Raw genomic sequence first — 10,211 nt, forward strand, 5'->3', positions numbered from 1 at the left:
ATATATATATATATATATATATACCTATATATATATACCAAACTCACTGCCATCAAGTTGATATGGGGTCATACCAACCCCCATAGGGTTTCCAAGGCTGTGAATGTTTATGGAAGCAGACTGCCTCATCTTTATTCCATGCAGCAGCTGATGAGTTCGAATCACTGACTTTTTAGTTAGCAGCCAGATGCCTTAACCACTACACCAGCATAGGACAGAGTGAAACTGCCTCATAGGGTTTCCAAGGCTGTAATCTTTATGATAGCAGACTGTCACATCTTTCTCCTGCAGAGCGGCTGCTGAGTTTGAATCACTGACCTTTCAGCCAGCACTTAACCGCTGAGCCACTAGGGCACCAGGGACTTAAAAATTCGAGAGGGAGTTCCAAATTGCTTATGATGATGGACTGAAATATATAGGTAATAAAAAACAGTGTGGCAGTTCCTCAAAAAGTTAAATATATGACCCAGCAATTCCATTCCTGGGTATCTATCTTCCCAAAAGACTTGAAATCATGGACTCAAACAGATATTTGTACAGCAATGCTTATTGCAGCATTATTCTTAAGAGCCAAAAGGTGGAACCAACCCAAGTGTCCATCAACAGATTAATGGTCAAACAAAATGTAGTATATCCATGCAATGTAGTATTATTTAGACATAAAGAGAACTGAAGTTCTGATAAATGCTGCAACATGGATGGTTCTTGAAAATATCATGCTTAGTGAAATATGTTGAACACAAAAGGACAAATACTATATATCATCCCACTTCATATGAAATATCTAAAATAGACAAATGTGTAGTGGCAAAATAGATTAGCAGTTTCCAGGGGCTGCAGAGTGGTGAGGAAAAGGGATGTAGATTATTGCTTAAAAGGTACTGAGTTTCTGTTTGGGGTGAAAAAGTTTTGGATAATGGTGATTGTTACACAGCATTACTGGTAAATATAATTAAAGTCACCGAATTTTACACTCAGAAATGGTTACAATTTAAATATATAGCAATCTATCTATCTATCTATCTATCTTTCTATCCAGCAATCTACTTCCATAGTGATACTGCCTCAGAAACCCAAGGAGGGGTTGTTATGAGTCGGATCTGACTCGACAGCCATGAGTTTGTTTTTTTATAGTTCTGGTGGCATAGTGTCTAAGTCATTTGATTGCTAATCAGAAGGCTGACAATTCAAACCTACCAGCCTTTCTTCAGAAGAAAGACTAGGCAATCTACTCTGTAGAGATACAGCCTTGGAAACCCAAGGAGGGGTTGCTTTGAGTCAGGACTGACTCAACGGCAGTGAGTTTGTTTTGTTTTTTTTTATATAGACAAATACTTTTATACTGGTTATTTGTCATCATGATTGCCATCATAATCATCATCTAATCCTTGAATAACTACAGTGAAGTACCTAATATTATCCAATTTAATAATAAAAGCCAGTTGCTGTTGAGTCAATTCCAACTCATGGCAACCCCATGTGTGTCAGACTAGAATTAAGCTTCATAGAACTTTCAATTGCTGAATTTTTGGAAGTAGATCTCCAGGTCATTTTAGAGGAATAAGTGAGTTACTCAGGGTCACACAGCTAGTGAGTCAGGGTGGTACTAAGATTCACACACCATTTCCTGGACAAAAATTAGGAAAACAGGGTCATGGTCAATATCTTCTCATACACTGCCTCAGGTAATTTAGGAATGCTTCCAATCCTCAAGACATGCCTCAGCAAAGGCTGGCTCTACTTCCCTACTGAGAACTCCCTGGAGGCCCTAGAGATGTCATCCCAACCACAGTACCATCAAGCAAGGACCTGGGTATATAGTGACCAGCAGGAAGATGAATAAGGCCCGCCAAACAGCATTCAAGTGATTCTTAACAAATAGGTCATATCCCAGACAATCCTCTGAAGTCAGCCTGTCTCATCAGTCCTTTTCCAAATAAAAGGTAACATCTAAGCATCTATTACACCACCTGATGTGCTAGGCACTTTACATTCATTATTTTAATAAATTCTTACACCAGCCCTTGAAAGTAAGAATGATTATTCTTGTTTTACACAATAGGAAATGGTGGCTCTGAGAGCAGTTGAGCTGCAACTCAAAAGCCAACTCTGACTCCGATGATTATGCTCTCTCCCTGACAACATTGAGTTGGATGCCTCCACCCCATGCCGAAGTCTTAGAGTTCAGATTCAATAAATATTTTTCAAAGATCAGTTTTCACCACCCATTGGTAGTCATATCTTGACTCCTTTATTTAAGGGGAAAAAAATCAGTGAATTTATTGGTTTATAGGAGTTATGTACATCAGCCACTCCTCAGAAGGAAGATGGAGCAATCTACTTCTGTAGTGATACTGCCTCGGAAATCCAAGGAGGGGTCGCTATCAGTCGGGTCCGACTTGATGGCACATAACAACAACAACAACAACATGTACATTAAAGAGAGATCTAGCATTACTGAGAGCACTGAGTTGGCTAAATTCTGGTGTGTGCTTCATGTAGCAGTCACCAAGGGGAGTAAGACATTCTCCTTGCCTTCCACCAAGGAGCCTAGGAATCACCAATGAAGAGCATCAACTCAGCCATTACATAGTAATGCTTGGAAACTGATCATTGATATAACCAGGGCCAGCCACTGTGCTAAGCATATCATGTGTGTAGTAAGATAATACATTAAAACAGTTTTCTCAACCTTTACATTATTAACAATTTGAGCCAATTAATTTTCTGTTAAGAAGCTCTGGTGGTGCAGCAGCTAAGTAAGGCTTCTAACTGAAAGATGGTGGTTTGAACCCATCCAGTGGCCCCAAAAGAGAGAGATCTGGTGATCAGCTATTATAAATATTATAGTCTACTTCCGCTCCCTCATATGAGGTCCCTATGAGTTGGAATTGACTCAGTGGCACCTAACAACCACAGCAATTCTTTGTTAGGGGGATAAAGGAAGAGTGGCCTTGTTGATGTTTAGCTGAATCCCTGGCCTATCCACTACATGCCAGGAGCATTCTCCTCCCATTTCTGACAAAATGTTCCCTGAAAGACAAAATTGCTCTCAGATGACAACTTTTGTTGTTGTTATTAATTTGTTTTAAATTTTATTGTGGTGAAATACGTGCAATGCAGCATTTGCCATTTCAACTGTTTTTAAACATACAATTCAGTGACATTAATTACATTCATGATATTGTGCTACCATCACTATTCATTTCCAAGAATTTTAATTACCCTAAACAGAAACTCAGTACCTCTTAAGCAATAGCCCCCCCCCCCCATTTCTTCCTCCTTCCCTGCCCTTGGTAACCACTGATGTACTTTCTGTCTCTATGTATTTACCTACCTGAATATTTTATATAAGTGAGATAATTCAATATTTGCCATTTTGTGACTGACATTTCACTCAGTTTAATGTTTTCAAGTTTCATCCATGTGGTAGCATGTATTGGAACTTCATTTCTCTTTATGGTTAAATAATAGTTCATTGCATGAATACACAACATCTTGTCTATCCATTCATCTATTGATGGACATTTGGGTTGTTTCCACCTTTTGCTAATGTGAATAATGATGCAATGAACATTTATGTACACGTATCTGTTTGAGTCTCTGCTTTCAAGTCTCTTGGGTATATACCCAAAGGTGGAATTGCAGGATTATATAGTAGTTCTATGTTTAACTGAGAACCAGTGGATTTTTATTTATTTATTTTTTATTGTGATTTGGGTGAAAATTTAGAGAGCAAATTCAGTTTCCATACAGCAGTTCACATACACTTTGTCTCATGACATTGACTACAGTTTACCCCAATGCAACAGCTCCCCTTCCACTTCCTCCCAATAGTTACCTCTTCCCTGTGTCCATCTGTTCTGGTTACCTAGTGCTGCTCTGACAAGAAATATACCACAAATGGGATGGCTTAAACAAACAGGAGTTTATTCTTACAATTTGGAGGCTTTAAGTCCAAAGTTCAAAGTGCCAGGCTCTAGGGGCTGCGTGAAAGCCCCTCAACCTTGGGGTCCAGCTCTGCCTCCTGGTCCTGGCCCACTGGAGCTAGAGGCATTTCTTCACTAAGACAGCTGCTGGCTGCCGAGGCTGAGAAGCCCCAAGGTTGACAAGTAAAAACGCACAGTCCCAATGTTACCAAACCACATGACAGGACATTAACTTAAGTCCATTGTAAGAAGTCCCAAGGTCAGCAGAGCATAGCAGGCTGCTGAGCAAGGACAAGGCTACATGTAGGGTCCAAGCATGCCATAGGCTAGAGACCATTCCCAAGACTTCTCCTTATATACAGGAAGCAGACCACATACTAAAGGCAGCTACTCAGTTGCTTGTGGTAGATCACACCATGGAGTTGATTGCCAGTCTCATCATGGGGAATACTACCACTAGATGCCCAGCCATTTAACCAGGCCCAGCCAAGTTGATACACAACATAACCACCACACCATCCCTCCATGCACTCCTGCCCCCTAAGCTGTCTCCTTGTGCATAAATAGCCCTTCTTTTTCCCATGATTGATATCTTCAAGGAGTGTATCTACCTCAAGTAAATGTTCAACTTGTATGCCTGTCTTTTGCTTGGCTGGAAGCCACAGGTGTGGGTTCAATTCCAGATCTGAAGGGCAGCTAGGGGCCATAGTCTCAGTGGTTTCACCAATCTCTATCAGACCAGCAAACCTCGTCCCCTTTTTTTGAGAACCACTGTTTTAAAGTATAAATTAGATATTGTAAATTGATGTACTGGGACCATTCGCCTCCAGTTCAGACTTATACAGAGTCTTCAGGCACCCCTTGACAGTTTTAATCCAGATCATCCCAGGCTGTTGTGCACCAGCTGCCTGGAGTTCTGGTAACAGGGTCACACTTGTAGGTTGACCCTCTATAGAGCCAACATATAGTGATATGAACTCTACTAATGAGGATCCAAAACTGAATTAATTGCCCAAAACTGGGCCTGGGTTTTCTGGGGTCAATTTCTTTGGTAACAGCTGCTAGGAGACATAAATCCCTAGGAGAAACTTTACAAATTCTGCCTGGCCACTAATTAATGTATAATCTTGGAAAGTGACTTAACCTCTCTAAACTCAAATTTCTTGTCTGTAAAATCATGATAACCATGCTTCTGTTTCATGAGTTCTGGTGGGTATGTAGGGGGAGGCAGGGATTAAACCAAATGCTAAGTATAAAGCTCCCAGTCCCGTGCCAGGCACATGCTGTTGTTGTTAGCTGCCATGGAATTACCCCAAATCATGGTGATAGCATGCACAAGAAAATGAAACACTGTCAGTCCGCGCCATCCTCATGATGAGTTGCAGATCAGACCTTGTGATCTTTAAGGTTTCACTGGCTGATTTTTGGAAATAGATCACCAGGCCTTTCTTCCTAGTTCATTTTAGTCTGGAAGCTCTGCTGAAACCTGTTCAGCATCATAACAACATGCAAAACTCCAGAGACAAGTGTGGCTGTGGATGAGGTGCATTGGCTGGGAAATGAACCCAGATCTCCTTTGTGGGGGACAAGGCTTCTACCACTGAACCCCCAATATCTCCAGACAGGCACGTGGTAGGCTTAGTGAATCTAAAATCGTTTCCCCTCAGCCTTATCTCACCAAGGCAAAGACAAGATCTCATTTGGAATAAAAGTAGTGAGGGATGTGCAACAAATTCCATCAAACAGAGTCCTGGTTATGAATGAGTGATTATATTTCCTGCCAAGCATGACATTTGGGCTTGGCATAATCTGATTCCTTTGTAACTCTCCAAGTAATCACTCTTTGACCATGTGCACAGACCTGTTGGGTCAAGACTGTTGTTGGAGCCCTCGTGAAAAAAAAGGTGTAGACCATCTGCAGGTGTCTGCTCTCTGATAAGCTTGTCAACAGAAGCTTTTCAGAGCCTGACTCATCTGTCAGGTGTACAGGTGTGCAGGGGCTCAGCTTACACCCCTGAGCCAGGGTCATGGTTGCTGTGTCGGAGGAGCTTTCCCCCAGGGATAGAAGCTTTTATCCACCTGAACAACAACCTGCTGCAGCCTGGAACCTGCAGAGGTCGATGAATAGATTTCTCTTTACCTTGATTTGAAAACCAAGAGCCAGAGCTCCTGCACAGATTGTATTGCTATATTCCTTGAGGAATCAGGATGGAAAGGCTCTTGGTAAAGCCATAGATCACAAAGTAAAAAGAACCAGGGAGATAGATATTAGCTGTCCGTTAAGCCTTCATGTCTTATAAGGCATGACTAATTAAACAAAGCCTAGGCTATTCCTAGGAGCTCTGGTAGCATAGTGCCTAAGGCACTTGACTGCTCACCAGAAGGCTGGCGGTTCAAACCCACCAGCCACTCCTCGGAAGGAAGGTTGGGCAATCCTACTTCCGTAGTGATACTGCCTCAGAAACCCAACGAGGGGTCGCTATGAGTCGGGGCCTACTTGACGGCAAACAACAACAACAACAGGCTATTTCTAGGCTGAACATTGAGTTTTTTGGATGGCCTCTGTTCTTCTTTTCTCTTTTCTCAGGTATTTCTGTGAATATGAGAGGATGAGAGAGAGTGAGAAAGAGAGAGAGGGAAGATGAGAATGGGATAAATGAAGATGATGCTCGAATCCAAAAATCTTTCTAATGGTTGCAATTGGAAAAATCATTTTGATGGAAGATTCCGGAAGGGAAAGCTTTTAGGTGAAATGGAGTTTGGGGATAATTCACATTTCATTTATTCATGCCCTGTTCTCTCCTCCAATCAGCAAGATCCTATAATAGTGGCTATAAAATGTTCTCCATATAGCAGCTTGCTTCTCCTATGGTCAGAGACACAATCAGTAGTTGAAGCACAGCCAGCCTTAGGAGTTAGGCTTCTCTCCTGTTGCCGGAATAAGCCATTTTAACATTTTCTCCCCCCCAGGAGCTACAGACAATGAGCAGTGGCCTCGGTCACCAGTCTGTCGTGACCCATCTGGGCTTGAGGGTCTTGCTGTGTGGAGCTCCCTGCAAATTATACTATTTGAACATAGACTCCACTGGGCTAACGAGGACAGGACTTCAGACAACCCTGTGACAAAATTTTTCTTCAACTACAGAATAATTCCTCTTGGGGATGCTGGAGAGTAAAGTATATAAAAATTTAAAACTTGAAAATGAAAACTTTAGTATTTCTCAAGAAAACTATGAAGCTACCCAGAACCCAGCTGGATGTTGCTTAATAATTAAGAGCATGAACTCTGGAGTTGGTCCTCAATTCAAATCCCAGTTAGCTCACTGTGAAATTACTTGGTTAATCTATGCCTCAGTTTTGCATCTGTAAAATGGGAAAAATAAAGGTACCTGTCTGTTCTGGTTACCTAGTGCCGCTCTGACAGGAAATAGACCACAAATGGAATGGCTTGAACAAACAGGAGATTATTCTCTAACAGTTTGGAGGCTGTAAGTCCAAGTTCAAAGTGCCAGGCTCTAGGGGATGGGTGAAAGCACCTCAACCTTGGGCTTCAGCTCTGCCTTCTGCTCCCAGCCCACTGAAGCTAGGGGCTTTTCTTCACTCAGATAACTGGTGGCTGCTGAGACTGACAAGCCCATGGTTGACAAGTAAAAAGGCATAAGTCCCGATGTTACCAAACCACATGACAGGCCATTAATTCAAGTCCATTGAAAGCCCCAAGGTCATCAGAGTATGGCAGTGTGCTGAAAAATGACACAGGTACATGCAGGGTTCAAGTGTGCCATTAGCTAGAGACCGTTTCCAAAGCTGCTTCTTATGCATGGGAAGCAGACCACAACCCTAAAGCAGCTACTCAGCTACTTGTGGTAGATGCCATCATGGAGCTGATTGCCAGTCTCATCATGGGGAATAACTACTACCACCTACTCAGCCACTCAACCAGTCCCAGCCAAGTTGACACACAACTTTAATTACCAATGGCATCATTGTCAATTGGTAGTTAACTGTCCAATGTCATCACGAGGGTTTGGTGTCATCCAGTGTAGTGCTGAAGTGCAGCCAGAATGCTCCTTGGAAGCAAGAATGGCCAGACTTCGTCTCACCTATTTTGGTCATGTTGTAAGAAGGGACCATTCCCTGGAGAAGGATGTCATGCTTGGTAGGGTGGAGGGTCAACGAAAGAGGGGGAGGCCTTCAAGGAGATGGATTGATACGGTGGCTGCGATGATGGGATCAAGTATAGCAGGGATTGTGGGACTGGCGCGGGATCGGGCAGTGTTTCGTTCTGCTGTGCATGGGGTCGCTATGAGTCGGAAACGACTGACGGCACTTAACAACAACAACAACAACAGTGTAGTAACTCACAGTATCATCTTCCCCCTCCCCATGGACCTCCTCCTGTATAAGACCATACAGAATCCTTGGTAATGTTATTAGCAATTTTAGTCATAGAACATTGTTAGGTGCTGTCAACTCATTTCCAACTCACAGCGACCCTATGCACAGCAGAATGAAATACTGCCCAGTCCCACACCAGTTCCATGATCTTTGCTATATTTGAGCCCATCACCTCAGCCACTGGGTCAATCCATTTCGTTGAGGGCCTTCCCCTCCTTCATTGACATCCACCTTACCAAGCATGACATCCTCCCCCAGGGAATAGTCCCTTCTTACAACATGACCAAAGTAGATGAAATGAAGTCTGGCCATTCTCACTTCCAAGGAGCATTCTGGCTGGACTTCCACCAGGACAGATTTGTTAGATCTTTTAACAGTCCATGGTACTCTCAGCATTCTTTGCCAGCACCACAACTCAAAAGCATCAACTTTTCTTCAGTCTTGCTTATTCATTGTCCAACTCTCACATGCATATGAGGTGACTGAAAATACCATGGCTTGTGTCAGGAGCACCTTAGTCCTCAAGGAGATATCTTTGCTCTTCAGCACTTGAAAGAGATACTTTGCAGCTGATTTGCCCAGTGCTATATGTTGTCTGATGTCCTGACTGCTGCTTCCATTCACATTGATTGTAGAACCAAGCAATGTGAAGTCTTTGACAACTTCAATCTTTTCTCCATTTATTGTGATGCTATTTATAGGTCCAGTTGTGAGAATTTTTCTTTTCTTTATATTGAGAGGTAATCCATGTTGCAGACTGTATTCTTCAATCTTCATCAGAAAGTGCTTCAAGTCATCCTCACTTTTAGCAAGCAAAGTTGTGTCATCAGCATATCACAGGTTGTTAATGATTCTTCCTCCAATCCTGATGCGACGTTCTTCTTCATATAGTCCAGCTTCTCAGGTTATTTGCTCAACATACAGATTGAATAAGTATGGTGAAAGGATACAACCTTATGCACTCCCTTCTTGATTTTAAAGCATGCAGTGTCTCCTTGTTCTGTTCAAATGACAACCTCCTGATCTACGTACAGGTTCCTCGTGAGTACAATTAAGTGTTCTGGAATTCCCATTCTTCTCAATGTTATCCATAATTTATGATCCACACAATCGAATGTTTTTGCATAGTTAATAAAACACAAGTAAACATCTTTCTGGTATTCTTTGCTTTCAGCCAAGATCCATCTGACATCATCAGTGATATCCCTCATTCCGTGTCCTCTTCTGAATCCAACTTGCACATCTGGAAGTTCTCTGTCAATATACTGCTATAACCATTTTTGAATTATCTTCAGTAAGATTTTCCTTGCATATGATATTAATGATATTGTTTGATAATTTCCACATTCTGTGGGATCTCCTTTCTTTGGAATGGGTACAAACATGAATTTCTTCCAGTCAGTTGGCTAGGCAGCTGTCTTCCAAATCTTTTGGCATTACTGACTGAGTGCCTCCAGTGGGGCATCCGTTGAAACATCTCAATGGACATTCCATTAATTCCTGATGTTTCTTCTTCACCACTTCCTTCAGTTCAGCTTCAACTTCTTCAATACCATTGGTTCTTGATCATATGCCATCTCCTAAAATGGATGAAGATCAACCAGGCCTTTTTGGTACAATGACTCTGTGTATTCCTTCCATCTTCTTTTAACAGTTCCTGCATCATTCAGTATTTTGCCTATAAAATCTTTCAATATTGCAACACGAGGCTTAAATTTTTTCCTCAGTTCTTTCAGCTTCAGAAATGCTGAGCATGTTCTTCCCTTTTGGTTTTCTAACTCCAGGTCTTTGCACATTTCATTACAATAATTGGCTTTGTCTGCTTGAGCTGCTCTTTGAAATCTTCTGTTCAGCTCTTTTATCTTGTCGTTTCTTCCATCTGCT

The sequence above is a fragment of the Orycteropus afer genome, unplaced genomic scaffold, assembly GCF_000298275.1.
Source record: "Orycteropus afer afer isolate SDZICR_OR568_19922 unplaced genomic scaffold, OryAfe1.0 scaffold00012, whole genome shotgun sequence".
NCBI classification, from domain to species: domain Eukaryota; kingdom Metazoa; phylum Chordata; class Mammalia; order Tubulidentata; family Orycteropodidae; genus Orycteropus; species Orycteropus afer.